General features: G+C 41.2%; 1 protein-coding gene across 1 annotated transcript in view; it reads left to right on the plus strand.

Annotated features, from left to right (window-relative positions):
• Positions 1-1595: 1595 nt before the first annotated feature.
• KIAA0930 (KIAA0930 ortholog) overlaps positions 1596-14707 on the plus strand; it is a 145750-nt gene continuing 132638 nt past the window's right edge. Inside the window, exon 1 of the mRNA XM_038402176.2 lies at positions 1596-1729. The gene's annotated coding sequence lies outside the window, so the exon portion shown is untranslated. The remainder of the gene's footprint in view (positions 1730-14707) is intronic.

Genomic DNA, 14707 nt, shown 5'->3' on the forward strand with positions numbered 1-14707 from the left:
ACCAGCCAGTGCACAGTACTCTGCACAACACTGAAGATGAGGGTGAACCTTATCTATTGTTAATGTCCACACACAATAGAATGGACCTTGTATTTTAAGGACTCTTGATCTGTGGATGGGTATGGCAAGGTGTACTACCCCTTTAAGAAACAGCCTGGAGCTTATGGCTGAGACAGCCTGGGTGCGATCAAGGATCCCTGACCTGAGGTGGGCCATTTAAATAGGAAGAGACAGCTGAGCAAGAGTGTTAGAAATCTTGCTGTAGATCACTAGTCTGATGTGGGACCTAGAGATAGTTTATAAAGCCCTTACCTCAGAGCAACCAGACTTGTAACCCAAAAAACAAAGTTAAATAGCTGTTCTGCTGACATCTCAGGGAAAGGGAGAAAGCAAGCCTGCCTACCAACCAGAACAATATAAGAACTAGAGAAAGGTGAGTGAGAACACATTACCGGTGGGGAGAACAAGGCAAGATGGATTCCCAGCAGAGGTGGGTTTGGCGGAAGAGGGAGATCATGATGTGCAAAAGGGGGCCTCACCAATCCAAACAGAGGGTAGAAGGTCAAAAGCTGAGATTGAAAGAAAGAGAGCAATGAGCAGAGGGGCTTGAGAGATGCCTAGGGAGTGAGTTGGGGAGCAGGAGAAAAGGAGAGCAGAGATGATGTCACTGATCTTTAAGGCACTTCCCCATAGATTCTATCTCAGAATGGTAGGAGACAGAAAGAGGCGATAAATGCATAAGCCAGCTGTGACACCACCAACTTTTTTATGATTTAAAATAGCATTTTATAGCAAACACTTATAGAAGGTTGAAAACACTAGAAAGTACATTTTATGTTACTGGTGATCCTGAAAGCAAACCATTAAAGAGGATACAGAGTCTGATTCCACAGTCCTTACCCAGGCAAATCTTTCATTGACTTCAGTGGGAAATTTGGGCGAAGAAGGAGTACAGGATCACGTTCTTACTAGGGTTAGAGTGTTCCAGAATACGGCTGGTCAGCGGTATTCAAGCCACCCAAATATCATGGTGATGGGGAATAGATTTTATCTAAGTTCTTATCAGCTAGATGGATAAAGGGGAAAAGCTCTAGACTGAATTTAATGCTGTACCATCTGCACCTAGGAATTTGCTCCTGGATCCCTTCAGCTGTGCTGTTTTTGAGGATTGCAGCTAGCTCAGTAGGATGCAGGTGGTGAGGTAGCTTTTGTGATAGCAAGATCTGGGGTAATAATTGGACCTACAAATTTACCCTAATGATGAGCTCAACTGTGAGAAAGTGCATAAAAAGTTTGTTACAAAACCTATAGCAATCAACACTGATGGGGAAAGTGCAAAGGAGAGATATACTGAATTAGTACAAACAAAAAGACTTACTGATGTCATTCAAGGACTGTGTTAAGATCATGCCTGGTAAACAAGAGGAGCAGAGAACTGAAAATCAATGAACCAAAATTGGTAGGTCAGATACGAGGCATAATTGGTGAAAACAATAATGAGGGGATGGGCTATTCCACACATCTCTCCCTTTTTGGATTCTTAAAGAAAGAGACTTTGGAGACAAAATTGGCTGCTAGAGCAAGCTTCATTCATCATCACCATCATTCATATCAACTAACTTCTTCTCTTTTCCCTGCAAAAGAGGGTTATCATGATCTTTAATGCCATCTAAGAGACTGTCACACAAGGGCGGGAGGATTTCATTCTAAAAACTGTCTCCAGTTAAAGGTAAAGGGAACACGTGATGTAGTTAAAATGAAGCCTTACTCAATATGTTACCTTTCAAATGCTTCACTTGTTTTTCCTTTTTTTGTGTATCTTTAATAAAAGGTTAAAAGAATTTTAATGGTGTGTTTGCCATGGTACTAAGCAGGTTGAGGTCTCCATATATCAAACCCAGAACCTTGTTTAAAACTGTTTAATGTTGGACAGTGATTGGATTATGTTAATACCTTGGACTCTTTGGGCCCATATGTTCCATATTAATACAAGAGGTCTCAGCCTGTTCAATCAGTTTTGCATTAGAACAAGGACTTTGGTTGTTAATTGGAAGTGAATGGGGAAACCATGAAGTTGGTGAAGCAATGATGTCATGTGGTCAAGAAGACCTTTACTGCTTATGAGGGGCTGCTGTGGTTTGCCATGAGTTATAGCTTCAAGTACAGTGAGTTGCAAGCCTAAATTTAAGTTGGTGAAAGTACGGCTCACAGTGGCTAGCTACTCATCTGAACCTAAGAGTCAGGAAGTCAGCCCTTGCCAATGTTGCAGTCCATATGTCCATAGTAGTGATGAATCAGGCATAACCCCAAGGCTGTGCATTATCTTGATAATCAGAGCTGCATGCCATCAATGGTTGATGGTGTCTGTGTGTTACAAATTTCCTTAAGTGTTTACCTCTCCTTACATTATCATATCTGTCTTTCTTAACTGGCTGAGTTTGTACCAACTGTGCTCCAAGTCTGCCCATTTATTTATTTCAGGCTTTGGGACACCTTGGGGATGGTAAAGGCTGTAATAATTGAGTGTTGTCTGCATGCTAGTGACATCAGAGTCTGTGGTGTCTTACAGACTCTTTGGTGGGTTTGTATATATTTTAGAGGAAGGGTGAGAGTATTGAGCATTGCAGGATTCCAACTGAGATGGGTCTTTGTGAGGAGTGTCTGTTGTGACTTTGTGAGATCTGTTAGAGAAATAAATTGATCCACCATAGTGCTACACCAACTCAGTAGTGCTGAAGGCTTGTAAAAGTCTACTTTTGTTGGTATGGAGATTGGTTTTCAGTCCACGGCAAGGGCAATTAACCCATGGAACATTCTATTGCAGATATCACTGAGGACATGTTTATATGAAAGGTAAAATCATGTACAAATAAGACAGGATTTAATAAAAATATAAGGCACCTAAACCATTCTTTAGGAAAGAGATCTGTGTTAAAGCTTGCAAAAATATACACAACGATCAAAATAATAAATTAGAATGATCGTATTGGAAATGGATCTTTTGAATAGGAAATGGGATTTTATAAGCTCTTTGTAATGTGTTGTTTTGACTTTTGTGTATATCTTTGCAAATTTTAGGGGGAGAAAGATGGTTGTGTTGGTGATAAATCAGAGGGAGATGCTGAGTGATAAAGGATTATATGTCAGAGAGAAACTGTCTGGATCCTTTAATTCTTCATTTTCAGACATTCTAATGTGGCTTTTTTAAAACAAGATTGAAATTTTTTTGTAATGAAGGTATAATATTGGTTTTGGGTATAATCTGGACAACACTGAATCATGTGCTTAATCTTAACTATTTAAAAATACTTTTTGATTTTTTGCACATGTATATATTCCCATATATACCATTTAGGACAAGGAATTTATAGTCATAATTTCAATGCAATGAAAATAAAGTCATCTATAATTTTATTAACACTGAGAAAAATAAGAGAGAGAATCTGAGTTATGGGATCTGAGAACAAAGGAAATAATATTCCTTAGATGCAGATCTCCTTTTATAGATTGGACTGCATTAATAAGAGATTTTAGCAGCAGCAGCAGCTTTGGGAAGAGAAATCATTTAATACAATATAGTCTCCTTTCACAGACTCCTATTTACTCAAGTAAACATCCGGAATGATTTAATTACATGTGATAAAATCTAGTTAGTTATTCCTTCCATCCTATCCTCAGGGCAAAATTCTTCTCTCTAAGTCAGCAGTTCTCAAATTGTGGGTTGGGACCGCAAAGTGGGTCACAACCCCATTTTAATGGGGTCCCCAGGGCTGACTTAGACTTGCTGGGGTCTGGGGCCGAAGCCTAAGACCCAAGCCTGAGGGCTTCAGCTCTGGGTTGCGGGGAACAGGCTTTGGCTTCAGCTTCAGCCCAGGGACAGCAGGGCTCAGGTTACAGGCCCCCTGCCTGGGGCTGAAGCCCTCGGGCTTTGGCTTTGCGCCCCTTGCCCAGGTGGTGGGCTTGGGCAGGCTCAGGCTTCAGCCCTCCATCCCCCTCCACCCCCCGGGGTTGTAAAGTAATTTTTGTTGTCCGAAGGGGATCACGGTGCAATGAAGTTTGAGAAACCCTGCTCTAAGTCATGTGGGTGATTTCTACTCAGATATTCTGCTCTCCTTTTATGAGCAGAACACTCATTGACATCAGATAATAGTATTTCACCAAATTTGTAAAATACTTTGAAGTTCTTCTTCTTCAAGGTGTTCAAATACTGTAGTGATGGGGGCCATAAAGTTCTAAGCTAGATAAAGAGATTCTCTTCTGCTTATGGAAGGAGGAGTGTTTTGTGGTTTAGACACTGCATGTGGACTGAGGTGAAATCTTGGCACCATTGAAAGAAGTGGTAAAACTATGATGGATTTCAACAGGATCAGGATTTCATCCCTGAATTCTGTTCCCAGCCCTGCTGTGGACTTCCTGTGTGACTTTGGGCAAATCATTTCATTCTTCTGTTCCTCAGTTTCCTCAATTTCTAAACAGGGCAGTTTATTATCCCCAGTATTGGGGGTTTTTTGAAGATAAATTAATTAAAGTATACAAGGTGCTGAAAATCTATGGTGATTATTATAATAGAAAAGCCTATAAATATAGAAACAATTCAAATGAAAAGCACTATGTGAGCTCAAAGTATTATTAGAGCTGGTTGGAAGGGGGGTGGAGATAAAAATGTTGCAATTTTCCCCTGAAATTTGAAATTTAAAACATGTCTCTGTAGCTGGTCAAAAATGGAGGGGAAAAACTTGTGAAAATTTCACCAAAATTTTCTTAATTATTTTTTCCCAAACTCCAATTTTTTTGAAATAGCTTTAATTATCCTCATCAGTGGGAATGCCATGTATGTTGGAAGTGCAGAATACCTGAGCTGAGATCTACCACAAGGATTATAAAGGGGAAAAATGTACTTAAAGCTTTTGGAATGTTTTCTATACACCTGAAGCAACTTGGGGTACGGAGTTTGTCTTCCTTTGAGTTCCCTAGCGCAAGGGAGGTTTGAGGCCTCTAGCTGAGATTGTAGAACAAATAATAATAATCTTGTGAATATATGTGCAATGGAAATTGCTGGACAGGCTGTGTTGGAAAAGGAGTATTGAGGAGTATGTTGGTAGCTATGTCCCAGAGCAAAGTGGTTTTGAAGTTTAGTATTATTTCATTGCTTCAGTACTGTACAATTCCAACGTGCAAGACTCGTATTTTTAGCCCTTGTAAATGGGCAAACATCTTAGCCACAATTCATCACTCGTGCAGCTCACCATTGGTTGTAGCAGTGGTGAAGACTGAGCTCCTTGTTAGCTAACCTTCAGGGGTTCACACACCCATTCTCGGAAAAATTCCTCAACATAACACAAATTGGTGCAGCTCTTTTATTTTGCCTCATCTAATCTATCTCTTTAGATACTTTCTTGCCTCCCCTGCCCCCAACTCTATATTATCTGAGCAGGCAGAGATGAAATGCTGGTAAAAATTAAAATTCCGGTGCCCTATTTACCACTGTCAAGTTGCTCTGATACTGCAATGTTGGGAGATTTACCAAGACAAAACTAGCTTGTCACTTTGATGGGTTGGACCCCCCCTCGCCCCTTCTGGGATGCCACCTGATGTGCTGGGGTTTAACTGAGCCTCCCCTGCTCAATCAGCCTGGGTTCCCTCTCCCTGCTTTGCTGAATTAGGCTCTCCGGCTTCTTGCAGCACACACACGGAGGTAGGTCCACACCCCACTGCAGACACAGACTGAAGTCAGCTCTGTTTGAGAGGGTTCCTGCAGCTCTCATGTGCCCGCCTCTTTTGGCAGACAAACCCAAAATACTACTGTCTTGCCCTGTATAGAAATATTTATACAGCACAAGTTCATAAAATTCACCCTCTTCCTCAATTTGAAGAAAGATGTTGCCGCCCCCCAGTTAGAAATTATAGAAACTGGGTTTCATAATAAACAAAACAAATCTTATTAACTACAAAAGGTGAATTTTAAGTTGTAGCCCAGTGGGCTAGTTTGCTTTATTATATTCACTGCTACTGTAGCCCAGTGGGCTTGTTTGTTTTATTATATTTACTGCTTTGCATTATATTCCGCAATAATGCAAAAAACCTATAGGCCTCCTATCCTGTAAGACGTTAGCATAAGGTTTGAGACTTTGAGATTTTGATCAGATAAACGGCCCAACGGAAAAACCCCAAATATTTGGGGAGCTGAAATAGAGTTTAAAGGGAAGTTTTGACCACAGGTAAATAATTCAACCACAGAAGTGTCCTAGCAACGAACTGACATACATACATACATATCTTTTCTTTTAGGTTTGATTATTTGTTTTATTATAATAGGTTTATATTAGGGTATATTTTGGCTGTAACACAAGGGACCTCACGGCCACATTCTGTATGGTGAGCTAAGGCAAAATTAGCATACATATCTCTGGGACCTTTCACCTAGCTAGATGGAGCTAAAGCATAAAGTCCATGTCTGACGGCGACCTTTAACACAGAGGATGTGTTAAAGCAGGTTGGCATAGGAGCTTTCCTAAGTTCATACCCTTTTAAACTTAACAAGTACATCACAACTTGGAAAGAACTGAAATAACCAGTTAGGACAGAAATAACAAATGTGATATCTAATCACAAAAGGGCCATGGTAAATAATTGACGTATATAATAAGTTGAGATCATTGATATACTAACCTATAGGAAAAAGACACTCCAATGTTAGTGAGATGAGGAAATACAAATAAGGAAAAGGGGAAATTCCCTACTGAATATGCATCGAACATAACTGCGTCAGCGTAACATATTATAAAAACGGCATCCCAGCATAGGGGCGATAGGAGAGAGAGATGTAGTCCTTGGGAGGTGCCAGAATGATGGCCCCTGGTGATGATGGGGAAGGTGATGGTGATAAGGAAGATGATGGCTAACATTTCAGGTTGTTCTACAAGGGATGGTGTGAGTATATGGGTTTGTAGATGTACATTCTGTAGTATCTCTGTCTGTCTTACTAAGTTGTGGGTGTTTGTGATTGTGCTAAATGTATTAATAAACTATATTTGTAAATATATGAGTACCTGTAGTGTGAGTATTGCTGCTGTGCACATCAGGGCTCCCAACTATATAATAATTTAAATAATACTGGGCCTGATCTTGGGGCAAGAACCTGTCAACCCTCAAAATAATTGGGGATTTTTAAGTAATCAGTATAATTAATACATAATCTAAGATCAGGCTGCAAAGTGAATATAAGAGATAACAGACGGAATAAAGTAGATTACTGAGCAAATAAAACAAAGTATGCAAGCTAAGCTCAATATACTTAAGAAACAGGTCACAAAATGTAATTTCTTAACCTAAATATTATTTTAGGCAGCTTGTAACTTTTCTGTGGTTCAGAGTTCCAGTTATATTTCCTTTCAGAATGGACCTCTGTCTCGGTCTGGACTCCCCCACCCCCACCCTTCCCTTCAGGTGGCTTTAGCTGTCTTTCTTCTTGGGCAGACAAGCCATGGAGAGGAGTCCAACTTTGCTTTCCTCTGCACCTTTAAATAGGATTTACATAAGGCAGGAATTCTTTGTTTCCCAAATTTGACACCCCCCCCTTTCCCTTCCAGTGGAAAGTTACAAGAAGTTCCAAGTAATGTTTAGTATCAGGTGACAAGACCACCTGACTCTGTAGTATCACAGTGCTCCAAAAGTATCGAGCAGCAGGAAGGCCAAGCCTTTTCACAGTCCATTGTCCTCACTGATGTGCCATCTTCCCTGTGTGGCTTTTCCATTGTTGTACCTGAAGTTTTAGCAGTGGGCATCACTCAAAGTAGCATAGTTGAAATACAGATACATAGTCAATATTCCTAACTTCAGATACAGAAATGATACAGACATGCAAATTGGATAATCGCATTCAGTAAATTATAACCTTTCCAATGATACCTTACAAGACCCATCATGCATAAAGTACATCTCAGTTATGTCATATTCATATCATAAGCATATTTTCATAAAGAATATGGAATGAAACGTCACAAAAGCTGGCTTGTCAAAGTTATTAGGTTGGGGTAATATTTTCAAAAGCACTTAAATGACGTAGGAGTTTAAGTCCCATTGATTTTCAGTGAGATTTAGACTCCTAAGTGCGTAAGTCACTTTTTGGAAAATGGGATTCAGGATTCTAGGTTGTTTAGGGTGTATCTACACAGCATTTTGGATCGAATGGACACCAAAGCTTCAGAGTGAAATCTCCAGCCCAAACTGCAACTTCTAAGCAGTGTCTATAAAGCTATTTTTAGAGAGTTAGCGCAATCCCCGTTAGCCTAAATCTGTCAACCCAGGCTGGGAGACTTGCTCCTGCTCAGTCCAAAATGCTGTGTAGACATACTCATAGGCACTTTTGAAAATTTTACTCTAATGACATGGTGCTTAAAAACATTTAAGCCCTATCTACATTCCACTTTAGGGTTAAATGAAATAAAACCACCTGCCTCCCGTCTATGCTATAGCTTCCTTTGCTACCACTGCTGGAGCAATGCCAGTGGGGGATTATGGAAATGACATTTGCTTGCATAGATAGTCTTAGGTTACACTTACCTCATAGGCCATCACCAGTGGTGTACAGTGCATGTGTTGCTAAGCAGGCTGTGTCCACACTGTAGTGTGTAGCTATGCTTGATAGTGAAAGGCTCTGGCGGTGAGAAACTGCAAGCCTTTTCCTGCTGCCTCCCCCTGACAGATCCTTTCCCTGCTGCCATGGAAGGGAACTAGTGACTTTCTAGCAATCCAATTTCCTTTTGAAATTCCTCAGATATGTCATGGTCAGACTGGTCTACACCTCTTTTTTTCCAGTGAGGTACAAGGCAATCATCACAGAATAGTTAGTTAAATCTAAAACAAGAAAGTATTTCATGAAGTCTTCCAGTGCTGCGTGGTGCAAATTCCAATTAGCAGTCCTGACAAAATGAATAAAGAGCAGCAAAGACTCACCCATACTGGCACTTGTGCCATCATCTTCAGCTTTTTCCTGATGCTTGATATACTTTCGCACCAACCTTGCCAAATTCAGTTTATAGGTGCACTTCTTGTCGCGTATAAGGTGCCACTGAGCATTGTGTTTAACCAGATCCTCTGTGGGTGTGGTCTCCAAAGATTCAACTACTTGTCAGTATTCTTAGTTTCTTCTTTGATGCCTAAAAATGATCAAGACCAAAGTAAAAACAATAATTTTGTAATAAATTGTTTTGGAATTGTAATTACTTGTTTTATGTAAATATGTGCATACCATTTGCAGATGGATTCCAGTAATTTCTAGCTGGATGCTGACATCTTAACCACTGCCTCATTACAACTCTTTTGGCATCACAAACAAAGCTGATAATCAGTCTCACTGAGCTGCTTCTTTTTTTTTTGCCAGTGATGGCACATCAACTTGAAGCACTCCTTTCAATGATAGTAATCAGTAACACTAAAAAAATTAAGCCGGTATCATATTCTGAGCGCTCACTGATAGCATAGCACTGTCAGTCAAGGGCCACAATTTTACTTTGTGAGGGCTACATGTTTGCCATGCTTGTGTTAAAGTATAATCATGAAAAGATTGAGTTTTAAATTTTTTCTTGAATATATAACTACATAGTTCTAGGTTTGTCATGTTTGGGACCATTGTGTTCACGGGAAAAAGGGCTTTTGAATGATACCCAATGACATTGTATTTTCAAAATTTCCACCAACTGGAGGACCAGGACATGGGAGCCAGCAGGCAATGAGTCCCCCTGCCATGTCACCCTCTGTGTCACCATTGAAATTATGATTCTGTAGATTTTTACAAGTCAAAGGATACCTCCCTCACCTTTCTAACATTAACTTGTCCACAAAATGAGATTTTACTACATTATGCTCCCAGACTAAATGTCCTGTCTCAGAGGCCAGGGCCAGCTACTTCAGATATAAGTGCAAGAAGGCCCTTATTAGAAAATTATTCAACAAACTGCCCATCAGATTCAGTGAAGCAGGAGGGGTTTCAGAGTAGCAGCCGTGTTAGTCTGTATTCGCAAAAAGAAAAGGAGTACTTGTGGCACCTTAGAGACTAACAAATTTATTAGAGCATAAGCTTTCGTGAGCTACAGCTCACTTCATCGGATGCATTTGGTGGAAAAAACAGAGGAGAGATTTATATACACACACAGGGGTTTGTATATCTTAAAAATTGCTTATTCTCCCTAATGTAGCAGTGATACAAATGAAAATATTCCTTTCAGTTCTTAGGTTTAGTGGAAAAATTTGATTATTGTGAAATCAGAAGTTGAAATCTTTGCAGGTGGGATTTTGCAAACACTTTTTGCTGGCCTAATTCTGAAGTCAATGAATGTAGAAGTAAAGCAGTGCTGAGCACTTTTAAATATTCCATTCTATAATTTCACATTGCCTTTCATCTTGAAGTACTCCAGATATTTTCTAATCTATCAGCCAAAATTTATAGTAAAAAACTACACAAGGTAAATGGGAACATTGCTTGAGAAAAGACTGCAGACATAAGTTTGCTATTTAAACACACCACAAAGATCACCTCCCCACTGACACACAACCATGTGTGGAATGGAAACCAGCAGACAAAAGTGGGGGGCTCCATCGTAGTCCTCAACCATGATAACTCCATTAATGAGGCCAACCGGCAACTCTCTGACACCACATATTATAAAGAACTCAAAGAAAACCCTATGCCACAGTTTACCCAGGAATATAAGGATATTATCAAATCCTTCCACAAACAACTCCGAGAGAAACTCTACAACCTCATCTCGTACAACCCCCACACTCTTCCACCCCTGCCCAGGGACCTTCTACCTGCTTCCCAAAATACACAAACAAGGGAACCAAGGCAAACTCCTCATAGCTGACCACGGCACTGTTACTGAAAAAATAGTAGGATTCATAGAAATCATCCTCAACCACTTACCACACAAAGGGCCACCTTCCTCCAGGACACAACCAACTTCCTCCGCAACATTAACAACCTTCCTCAGTACACTATCCTTGCCACCAGGGATGTCACCTCCCTATGCAACGACATCCCTCACAATGATGGCATAGCTGCCTGCCTCAAATATTTGTAAGGCAATGGACAACCCTCAGACCTCCACCCAAAACACATTGTCAACCTCATCCATTTCATCCTCACCCATAACAATTTTATTTTCAACAACAAACTTTGTCCAAAATATAGGAACAGCCACATGTACTAGGATGGCTCCCCAATATGCCAACCATTTCATGGTCCACCTTGAAGAAGAATTTCTGGACAAATGCACCATAAAACCAATAAGATGCCTGAGATACATTGATGCAATGTTTTTCATCCTCTGACCAGTTGGCTTTAATTCCCTCAAAGATTTCCACCACAACTTCAACAATCACCATGCATCCATTAAATTCTCTCTGGACCACTCCCACACTAGCAGCAACTTCCTGGACACCACAATGAACGTCAACAGACAACTAGATCCAAGAAACCCATGGATCACCACACCTACCTTCATAGATCCAGTAACCACCCCAAACACACCAAGAAATCTGTTATCTGAGATACCACAGAACATGCTCCAAGGAGAAAGTCCGGGATATATACGTTAATTCACTCAAAACCACCTTCACCAAACAAGGACACTCCCCCAGAAAAGTAGATTGCATCATGGAATGGGCCACCCAAGTATCCCCAAGAGATCCTGCTTCAAAACAGAAATAAAACTCCCTCCGAGCACACACCCCTAGTTGTGACTTACCACCCAACACTGGAATCCATATGGGGTGTCATCAAACAACTACAATTCATACTCAATGGGGACCTCATCCTGAAAGATATGTTTCCTGAACCCCTCTTCAAACAACCCCCCCCCCCAACCTATCCAAAATCATCATCAGAAGCAAGCTCCCCACAGACCAGGACACACCAACACAAAGCAGCAGCAGACTCCACCAGAACAACAGATGCAAAACCTGCAGACATATCTCCACTGCTACAATGATCAACACCTCTTTCAAGATACCTGGCTCCTACATATGCTTATTACAACATCCAGTGCACTAAATTCCCCAGTAACACTGTGGATGAAACCAGATAATCACTATGCTCTCGAATGAGCTCATACAGGAAAATGATAAAAATCAAAGACTATTTCACCTTGGTGAACACTTTTCACAAAGGGATCACTCTATATCTGACCACATCCTCAAAGGAAACCTGCACACCACTTTCAAAAGACAAACCTGGGAGCTTAAATTCATAACTTTGCTAGACACTAAAAATTATGGTCTTAGGCCTTGTCTACACTGGCACTTTACAGCGCTGCAACTTTCTCACTCAGGGGTGTGAAAAAACTACTCCCCTCATGGAAGTGTTTTTTTTTATAGTGCTGGGAGAGCTCTCTCCCAGTGCTGGTGCCACAACTACATAGCCACGTTAAAGCGCTGCTAGTGAAGACATGCCCTTAATAAAGACACTAGATTTATGGCTTATTAAAACAATCTCCCACTAACCCCCTTTTTGTCCTCTGACTACAGGGGTGTTAATGGGCCAACAGAGTGGGAGGCTACCCAGTTTATTGCACCCAATGCAGCGTGAGCGTATGCGTGCATTCGGTGCAAGGAGCTCCTGGCCCTCAGAGACTGTGTATAGGCTTTGGAAACCAGAGTGGCTGAACTGGAGGAGCTGAGGAAGACCGAGAGATACATAGATAAAACTTTCCAGGACACAGTAGAATGGTTCCACCCCCGGTCTGATAGCTTCTATGCTGTTGAGGAGGATGAAAGCCCCAGGAAAGGAGAGCATCTACCTGGAGCAGAGGGAAACAATCCCATAGTTTGAGACCCTTCTTCCAGATGATGTTGTGGTATCCTCTCGCACTAAGGATATCTCTCCCTGGGGAGGGAACGCCAGCTATTAGAAAGAGACAGGTGTTAGTAATGGGCAATTTGATCGTTCGAAACATAGATAGATGGGTTTGCAATGACTGGGAGAACCGCATGGTGACTTGCCTGCCTGGTGCGAAGGTGGCGGATCTCTCAAGACAATTAGATAGACTTGTGTAGTCCTGGGGAGGAGCCAGTGGTCGTGGTACATGTAGGTACCAGGGGAAGGATAGGATAGGGGTCATAGGAAGGATAGGACATAGGGAAGGATAGGAGAGAGGTCCTGGAGGCCACATTTAAGCTGCTAAGTAAGAGACTCAAGTCCAGGAGCTCCACGGTAGCATTATCTGAGATGCTCCCAGTTCCACGCTCAGGGCCAGTTAGACAGGCAGAACTGCAGAGTCTCAATGCATGGATGAGACGATGGTGTAGAGAGGAGGGGTTTAGGTTTATTAGGAACTGGGGAAACTTTTGAGAAAGGCGGAGCCTATACAGGAAGGCTACCTAAACCAAAATGACACCAGATTCCTGGCACTTAACATTAAAAAGGTCGTAGAGCAGTTTTTAAACTAAGGGCTGGGGAAAGCCGGCAGGTGCCGAGGAGCACATGGTTCGGACATCCCTTAGGAGAGGATCTATTAATAGAGAATCTCTATGTCCTAGTGAGGACGAGAGGAAGGAAAATGATAAAATGATAATGATAAATGAAAATGATAACAAGCAGGGTTTGATCAGAAACAGTCAAATAAAAAAGAGTCCCATTCAATTACATCGTGTAATGGCAGACAGCTAAAAGGAGACAAGTTTTAAAAGTGATTATATACCAATGCTAGAAGTCTAAATAATAAAATGGGTGAACTAGATTGCCTTGTATTTAAGGTGAAACTAGTAAATTGGGGTTCACTGCACCTTTGGGGGGTGGAGAATCTGGAATATCTGTGAGTAGCCAGTGTCAGGGGCTGGATATCATGAGAATGATTCAAAGGGACTCAGGGATTGGTGTGCACCTATTGTTAACCTGTAAGGCATAGTTAAGGCTGGTGCAGACCAGAGGAGAGTGCTTGAGTGGCTGAAAGGCTGGTGGTGTCAAGAACGGACAGCCAGCTACCACAAGAAAAACTCCCTCTTGCAGGAGGCAGGGGGTAACAAGGTTAATCTCAGTCCTGGGTCACAACACCTCAAAGTTATTAGCCTTTTCCACAACTATATCACATTGTTGATTCTTTCAGTTTGTGATCCACTATAACCCTCAGATCCTTTTCAGCAGAACTATCACCTGGCCAGTTATTCCCTCTTTTGTAGCTGTGCATTTGATTTTTCTTTCTTAAATGAAGTAGTTTGCACACATCTTTATTGAATTTCATCTGGTTGATTTCAGACCAATTCTCCAATTCACTAAAGTAATTTTGAATTCTAATCCTGCCCAATGAGGTGCTTGCAGACACCTCCTTCCCCCGGCTCCCTAGCTTTGTGTCATCCACAAATTTTATAAGCATACTCTCCATTCCAATATTTTCATTAATGATTTTTTGTAATGAACAGTACTGGCCCCTGGACTGGCCCCTGTGGGACTCCACTATATACATTCTCCCAGACTGACTGTAAACCATTGGTAACTCTTTTTTTTAGTACTGTCTATCAACTAGTTTTGCATCCACTTTATAGTAATCTCATCTTGACTACATTTCTCTAGATTGCTTTTCAGAATGTCGTGTGAGACTGTCAAAAGCCTTACTAAAATTACTAGTCCAGTAGCCCTATTAAAGAAGGGAATTAGGTTGGTTTGGCATGATTTGTTTTCAACAAATACATGTTAGCTGTTCCTTATAACCCT

The sequence above is a fragment of the Dermochelys coriacea genome, chromosome 1 (assembly GCF_009764565.3).
Source record: "Dermochelys coriacea isolate rDerCor1 chromosome 1, rDerCor1.pri.v4, whole genome shotgun sequence".
In the NCBI taxonomy this organism is placed as follows: Eukaryota; Metazoa; Chordata; order Testudines; family Dermochelyidae; genus Dermochelys; species Dermochelys coriacea.